Source organism: Borostomias antarcticus (genome assembly GCF_949987555.1).
Source record: "Borostomias antarcticus genome assembly, chromosome: 22".
Lineage (NCBI taxonomy): Eukaryota > Metazoa > Chordata > Actinopteri > Stomiiformes > Stomiidae > Borostomias > Borostomias antarcticus.
In genome coordinates this window covers 8915748-8923247 of record NC_140255.1, presented here as the reverse complement: position 1 = coordinate 8923247, position 7500 = coordinate 8915748, and the positions used below count along the sequence as shown (strand labels likewise).

General features: G+C 51.3%; 1 protein-coding gene across 4 annotated transcripts in view; it reads right to left on the bottom strand.

The window, feature by feature from the left end:
• The window catches only part of tcf7l2 (transcription factor 7 like 2), a 90327-nt gene that overhangs the window by 51728 nt on the left and 31099 nt on the right, over positions 1-7500 (bottom strand). The gene's annotated exons all lie outside the window — the stretch shown is intronic.

Here is a 7500-nt window from a genome sequence, read left to right as displayed (position 1 = left end):
GAGAGAGAGAGAGAGAAACAAGAGGGTGTGAGAGAGAGAGAGAGAGAGAGAGAGAGAGAGAGAATGAGAGAGAGGGAGGGAGAGAGGGAGAGGTACACACCCAGACAAAGGCGGACAGAGAAACACACACACACACACACACACACACACACACACACGCACACACGCACACGCCTCCCTTCCAGGAGGACTCCAGTGACTCGGGGCTGACCCTGCCTCCCAGCCCGGCCAGCTGCTGGGCCGGTGTGTGACGTCAGCTCCGCCGGCGTGGGGCGGGGTCAGTCCCGGTTCAGACAGGTACGTGCTTTCACCGGCACTGCCGAGCATGTGGTCTGCGTTAGCTACCGCAGGGAGCGGCCAAAAAGAGCTTAAACCAGCATTTTAGCAGCAGTCAAGACAAACATATGAAAAGAGGCTTCTCATAATGAACGCTGAGGCTGCTGGTATAGCAGCTTATCAGCTTCCTAGAACCATACTAATTGAGTCCCCCCCCAAAAAAAACAGTTGGGTTGAAAAACGCAAACAAACGTATCGAGTCAACTGCGCCGCAAACACAAAAGAGTCGCGCCTCAGCGAACCGCGAGCTGCTCTCTTTGTCTGATGCTCCAGACTTTCGCTGGAGAATGAAGTATATGAAAAAAAAAAACACACAAAAAAAAACAAGAGTCTACGGAGTCTGTTGAATGCTAGTGAGAATCAGCCATTCAGGCTGCCGGTGGGTTTATCCACGCCTCCCTACACACAAATCAGCTCTCCCAGGATGCACCAGCCAGTCACTTGTCTGCCATTTCAACGCAAGATGGAGACAGCGCCAAAAGTTCCAATTAAAATCTCCATTCACCCCCCCGCCCCCCCCCCCCACAAAAAAGGAAAAGTTGGGCTTTTCTAGTTTCTTGCAAAGCCTGCCGAATATCTGCGGACAAGCCACATTATCCTGGTTCCTGACACCAAAGTAATGGATGATTGTGAAGTCTGTGTGTGTGTGTGTGTGGGGGGGGGGGGGGGGTCTTGTTTTGGAGGAACAGAGCATGTCACAGATAAGAGGGCCACTGCGTTCAGAGAAAAAAGGCAGGCCGGTAAAAAATTTTCCGTGGATCCGACGTCGTCGCCTCTCATCGTCGCTTAATGAGCCTGGAGGGAGAGAAGCCCCTGTCGCCTGTCCGCAAACCGCGCCTGTCTCCCTCCAATCACGGCGCGGCGTTCTTTATTCAAATCTCACACGCGCGGCTGTCATCGAGCCCGGGCTTCCACCACTCTGTTTATTTATGTTAACAAGACAAATGAACGAATGAATACACAAATAATGCATTTAGATCATGTTAATAATGTATCGAATGTAAGCTCCCTTCTTGGCAGGTACTGTATATCTCAACGACGAGGAACTTGATGACTGATTATTGCTCCCTTGTGTTTTTCTGGCTGCCTGTCAGGCTCCGAGCCTGGTGCCCGTGAGGCAGACCTGCCAGCCCGTCACGGCCGCCAAAGGTGTTTTTTTCGCCGGGCTGTGCGTCACTCATCTGCCGGGAAGAAGTGGTCGTATTCAAAAGGTCTTAAGCCACCTTGACGTGATACGCTAACGTCGTTCGTCATTCGGAAGAGGATTGATTCCCGCGTGCTCGTCCGCTGCCCCGGCGCCGTTCTCTGACTGATATCGACGGCGTCTTAATAAGCGGCGTTTCTGGCGAGCCTGGCGAGGCCGCCCAGGCGGGCGAGGCGTGTGAGCGCCTGCAGAGGTATGCAGGGGATCGGAGAGCAGCGTCACGCGTGGCGGCGCTGCCCAAGCCTTCGACAGAACCCAGGAGGAGGAACTGACGCATACAAAAACACCACTCAGCCTCAGGAAACACAACCACCAAACATAGAAACACAACCACCAAACACAGAAACACAACCACCAAACACAGAAACACAACCACCAAACACAGAAACACAACCACCAAACACAGAAACACAACCACCAAACATAGAAACACAACCACCAAACATAGAAACACAACCACCAAACACAGAAACACAACCACCAAACACACAAACACAACCACCACACACAGAAACACAACCACCAAACATAGAAACACAACCACCAAACATAGAAACACAACCACCAAACATAGAAACACAACCACCAAACAAATGCAAGTTCAGAGACATCTTCACTGGAGCTGCTGAGGGGAGCAAAATAAAATAAATTGGAGGTTAGTCTCGCTCAGGTGGGGCTGACACACACACACACACACACGTCTGAAAACAACAGGACAGCGGAGAGGAGAGGAAGAGGACGATGCAAAACTATTCAGAAAGCGAGAGAGCGCTCGCTCCCTAAATCTCCCACCGTCCCACCCGCAATAGAGCAGCCGGAGATAAGCCCAGTTCAGGCCAGCTTAAGTGCTCCCTGGAAACTGTCAGCAACCCACCGCCACACACACACACACACGCACACACATGCACGCACGCACACAACCATACACAGCCACACGCACACACACACACACACACACGCACACAACCATACACAGCCACATGCACGCACACACACACACACACACACACAGACACACACACACACACAGAAACTCAAACACACACAGACACACAACCATACTCAGCCTCACACACACACACACACACACACACACACACACACACACACACAGAGAAACCCAAACACACACACACACACGGAGGGTGTTCAACTGCCGCAGCGTATTCAGCCGGAACAATAAATTGTTCTTTCTTTCGGGGTGAGGGGTTTTCACAGACGACGGGGGTTTTAGGGATCGGCTAGGGCGGAAGCCAGGGTCCCCGGAGCGAGACCGCCACACACCAGGCGTCAGGCTCCACCACCGGGGGCGCTGTGCGAGTTCCAAATGGCGTTGACCGGCGCGTCGGGAGGGCTGGCGACCGAGGAGCATGACGGAGGGGTAGTGTGGCCCGCCGGTCAGCGCATCTGACCACAGAGACCGGGAGGTCATGGGTTCTAGACCGGGGCCTGGGCCGCTTCACAATCATTGCCTACCGACGTGCCCTTGAGCCAGGTACTTAACCCCAACACTAAGCTCAAAACCTCGTAGACATTGTAAAGATAAACGCGTCTGCTGAGCGACCTACGGTAATCGACCTTTGACCTGGTGTCTCTGCATGTGGCCCTCCTCTCCATAAACATTCCTCGCCGCTCACATCCCCGCGTTGAGCCAATATGAGGTCAAGAAAGTTCATGAAAAAAAAAAAAAAGTAGGTCATTGTGTAAGAATGTAATACGCTGCGTAGATAATGGCTGTTGTGGCTTGCTTTTTCAACACTGGCTCTCGGCCCCTCACGTATAACACACACGCGTTACTGTACAGACACGGCCCAATCAAGCACACACACGCAGGGCCAGCTCGCACAGCCAAGCGCCGCTCAAAACTTTCCAGAAGGACCTGAGGGATATTTCTTGAAATCACATTCACCCCTTTCTCTAAGAGTTCACGTGAAATCTTCTCGGAAAAAAAATGGGGGCGGGCGTTTGTGAAGTGCAAACAAAGTGAGGAGTTAAGAGGTAGAAATAAACCTGGTGTGTAATAACCCTGGTGTGTGATAACCCTGGTGTGTGATAACCCTGGTGTGTGATAACCCTGGTGTGTGATAACCCTGGTGTGTAATAACCCTGGTGTGTAATAACCCTGGTGTGTAATAACCCTGGTGTGTAATAACCCTGGTGTGTGATAACCCTGGTGTGTAATAACCCTGGTGTGTGATAACCCTGGTGTGTAATAACCCTGGTGTGTGATAACCCTGGTGTGTGATAACCCTGGTGTGTAATAACCCTGGTGTGTGATAACCCTGGTGTGTGATAACCCTGGTGTGTGATAACCCTGGTATGTTATAATCCTGGTGTGTGATAACCCTGGTGTGTGATAACCCTGGTGTGTAATAACCCTGGTGTGTAATAACCCTGGTGTGTGATAACCCTGGTGTGTAATAACCCTGGTGTGTGATAACCCTGGTGTGTAATAACCCTGGTGTGTGATAACCCTGGTGTGTGATAACCCTGGTGTGTAATAACCCTGGTGTGTGATAACCCTGGTGTGTGATCACCCTGGTGTGTAATAACCTTGGTGTGTAATAACCCTGGTGTGTGATAACCCTGGTGTGTGATAACCCTGGTGTGTAATAACCCTGGTGTGTAATAACCCTGGTGTGTGATAACCCTGGTGTGTGATAACCCTGGTGTGTGATAACCCTGGTGTGTGATCACCCTGGTGTGTAATAACCCTGGTGTGTAATAACCCTGGTGTGTGATAACCCTGGTGTGTGATCACCCTGGTGTGTAATAACCCTGGTGTGTAATAACCCTGGTGTGTGATAACCCTGGTGTGTAATAACCCTGGTGTGTAATAACCCTGGTGTGTGATAACCCTGGTGTGTGATAACCCTGGTGTGTAATAACCCTGGTGTGTGATAACCCTGGTGTGTAATAACCCTGGTGTGTAATCTCACACAGATCAGATCCTTGGACTGAGAACAGACTGAAGCAAAAAAAAAAAATCATGTGTTTGAGCTGGACGGACGTGTGTGTGTGTGTGTGTGTGTGTGTGTAAACACTCCCCTCTGTACCACACTACACACTCACCACCACCACACTGATTCAACTGTATTTAATGTTTCACTAGCACTGCCTTAAGATAACTTTCAAAGCAAGAGAATAGAAGAGTGGAAATGTTATCGTGTGCCTCCGAGTCATAGTCAAGCTTTTTCATAAAGTTGAACGCCCTCAGGTCACTTTAGCAAAATAAGCCCCTCCCCTTTATATATGCCCCTCCCCTTTGTGTAAGCTCCGCCCCTTTCATATCCTCCTCCACTTCCATCCTTTTCTCTGCCTTTCATGTAATGTTCTACTGTTCTCCTCCTCTCCTCCTCTTTCTCTCCTCCTCCTCCTCCTATCCTGCTACCAACGTTTCTGGGAAAAGGAGGTCACCAATCAAGTTACCCAGCGTCCCTCTCTTTGGAGACCAGAGACCCTCCAGAGGCCCCCCCACACCCCCACAGCCCCCCTTTTCCCATCTAATTCCATCACTCTGCAGAACCCTGAACATCCCATCACCCCCCCCCCACTTCAATCCCCCCCCCCCCCCCCCATATCCCAACACTAATGAGTGAATCTGTTGAACCCTGAACATCCCATCACCCCCCCCCCCCATATCCCAACACTAATGAGTGAATCTGTTGAACCATGGACGTCCCAACAATGAGACACCTGGAGCTCTGTCACAACAAGCTTCCGTGTGGAACAGCCTCAAGTGCTCCTACAGTAACGCGCTGCCTCTCCATCACACACCGCAACGCCACGGACCCGGACCCGGACCCGGACCAGGACCAGGACCAGAACCAGGACCAGGACCAGGACCAGGACCAGAACCAGGACCAGAACCAGAACCAGAACCAGGACCAGGACCAGGGGACAAGTAGGGATCGGACCAGGACCAGGACCAGGACCAGAACCAGAACCAGGACCAGGACCAGAACCAGGACCAGGACCAGGACCAGGGGAGGAGGAGGAGGGATCGGGCCCGGACCCGGCCTAGAGGAGGAGGAGGGATCGGGCCCGGCTGGATACGGCAACAGGACTGGAGCGTTCCGGCGCCTCTCCACCCGTAGTCAGGCTCCCGACAGCCCGGCGGCGCCTGACGGAAATCTGGGATCTCAACGCCCTACTTTGTGTCATGGACGAGGGTGAAACTCTGAGGGGACGATCGGCGGGGTTTCTTCATCTCTCAAATACACACACGCACAAACACAGTGCCAGCCGGTCAGTGCGTCTGTGAAATCACGTGCAACTGTGCTAGACAACCTTAAATACTTACCTCAGACTGCTGGACTGGCACACACACTCTGCACAGGTGCACTTACGCAATCACACCTTAGACAGAAACACAGACAGACACCCGAAAAGTATGCAGACACACTTGTGCAGACAAACACATATTTAAGGCGCTCTCGCACAGAAACACAGACACACCCAATAAAGATCCTGTCCTACCTAGTCAAACAAGTTCTAGCACAAGGATTTGTATCAGAGGGAGGGAGGGGGGGTGGGGTGAGGTGGGGGGGGTTGGAACAAGTCTTCCTCCGCTTACATGATTACATGAAAACATTTCCAAGGAGGGATTCTCTTTCAACAGTGCAAAAAAAAAAAAAAAAAAAGTCAACACAGTATTTCTTTATTTCAATGACAAGCTCTTTCTGCGGGCCTGAAGCTTATTGGTGATGAGCGAACAATACGCAGCCCACTGATCTCCCTGACTGAAGTCCGCTCCGCAGGTCAAGGCTAGCCCATTCTGAGTCCCTGCATTCCCTCCCTCCCTCCCTCCCTCCATGCCAGCCTCTGTTTCACTCTCTCAAGGAGGGGGGGGGGCGGTACTCCACGGAGCCGCTCGCAGAGGACGACAACAACGGAGCGCCGGCGCCGGACAAAGACGCAAAAATCTACCTTTTTTCGATTTTTTTTTTCACTCGGGTGGGTGAATGTTAGCGTTGACGACCGATTCAAGGGGCATCGGGGGAAAAAAGCTAGACAGCCTCGACCGAGCCCCGGCGTCGGCGTCAACCTCGACCCCCGCCTGCTACATAAACACGCGCGCACGCACGCACGCACGCACAAAACACACACATCACTCAACAACCCAACTTCTCGCTGGCGTGTATTCAACGACAGATGCCGATTATAAAGAGAGAGCTCTTCAAGACAGCTGCTAAGAGAAGTAGATGAATAGAGAAGGAAAAAGAGATTCTCACTGCCGGATGAAGATTCAACACAGAATCCAGTCCTCCAGCAGAACACTGAGGCGTTGAGAAGAATGACTGGCATCTCCACGCCGCCTGACAAAGGACCCCACGAGAGACAGGATCAATGCACGTTACACACAGAGGCAGAAACCATGATTCTAAACTGTGTTCAATTAGCAGAGCTCGGATCCAACAGACAACCGTCACTAGTTGCACGGCCAAAGAATGCGGCGCTGTATCTGTGAGGACCGCAGCCTCGAGCCGCCTTTTAAAGACGGGGACAATCGAAAACCGTTTCCACCAGAGTCAAAGCGGAGCCTGTGAGCTACGGCCGTCCCTGCATACCACGAAGACGCGCTGGCCAGCACGCCAGCAGGTAGCCACACAAAGCGCAGTTTGTTCGAGGCTATTCAAAGTACAGACAATACATGAGCTGGTGTTTAGTGGTGGTGGTCTGGTTAAAAGGTCAGGAGGTTTATCAGTCAGAAGTAGCTACCATCACCACCAACCCACAAAAAAAACATTTGCTATTTCTGAGAAAACAAAGCAAGTCAGCAACACAGCAGCACGCAGTCAGAACAAAGAACAACATTGCAGGATTATTATCAAGATTAAAAGTTAATCATTTTACTTTTTTTTTCTTTTTTTAATCATCATTATTATCATCATCATTGTCAGTTGTTAATTTTGGCATCAACCAGCAGCTACAAGATACTTGGAAGGTCAAAGTTCAAA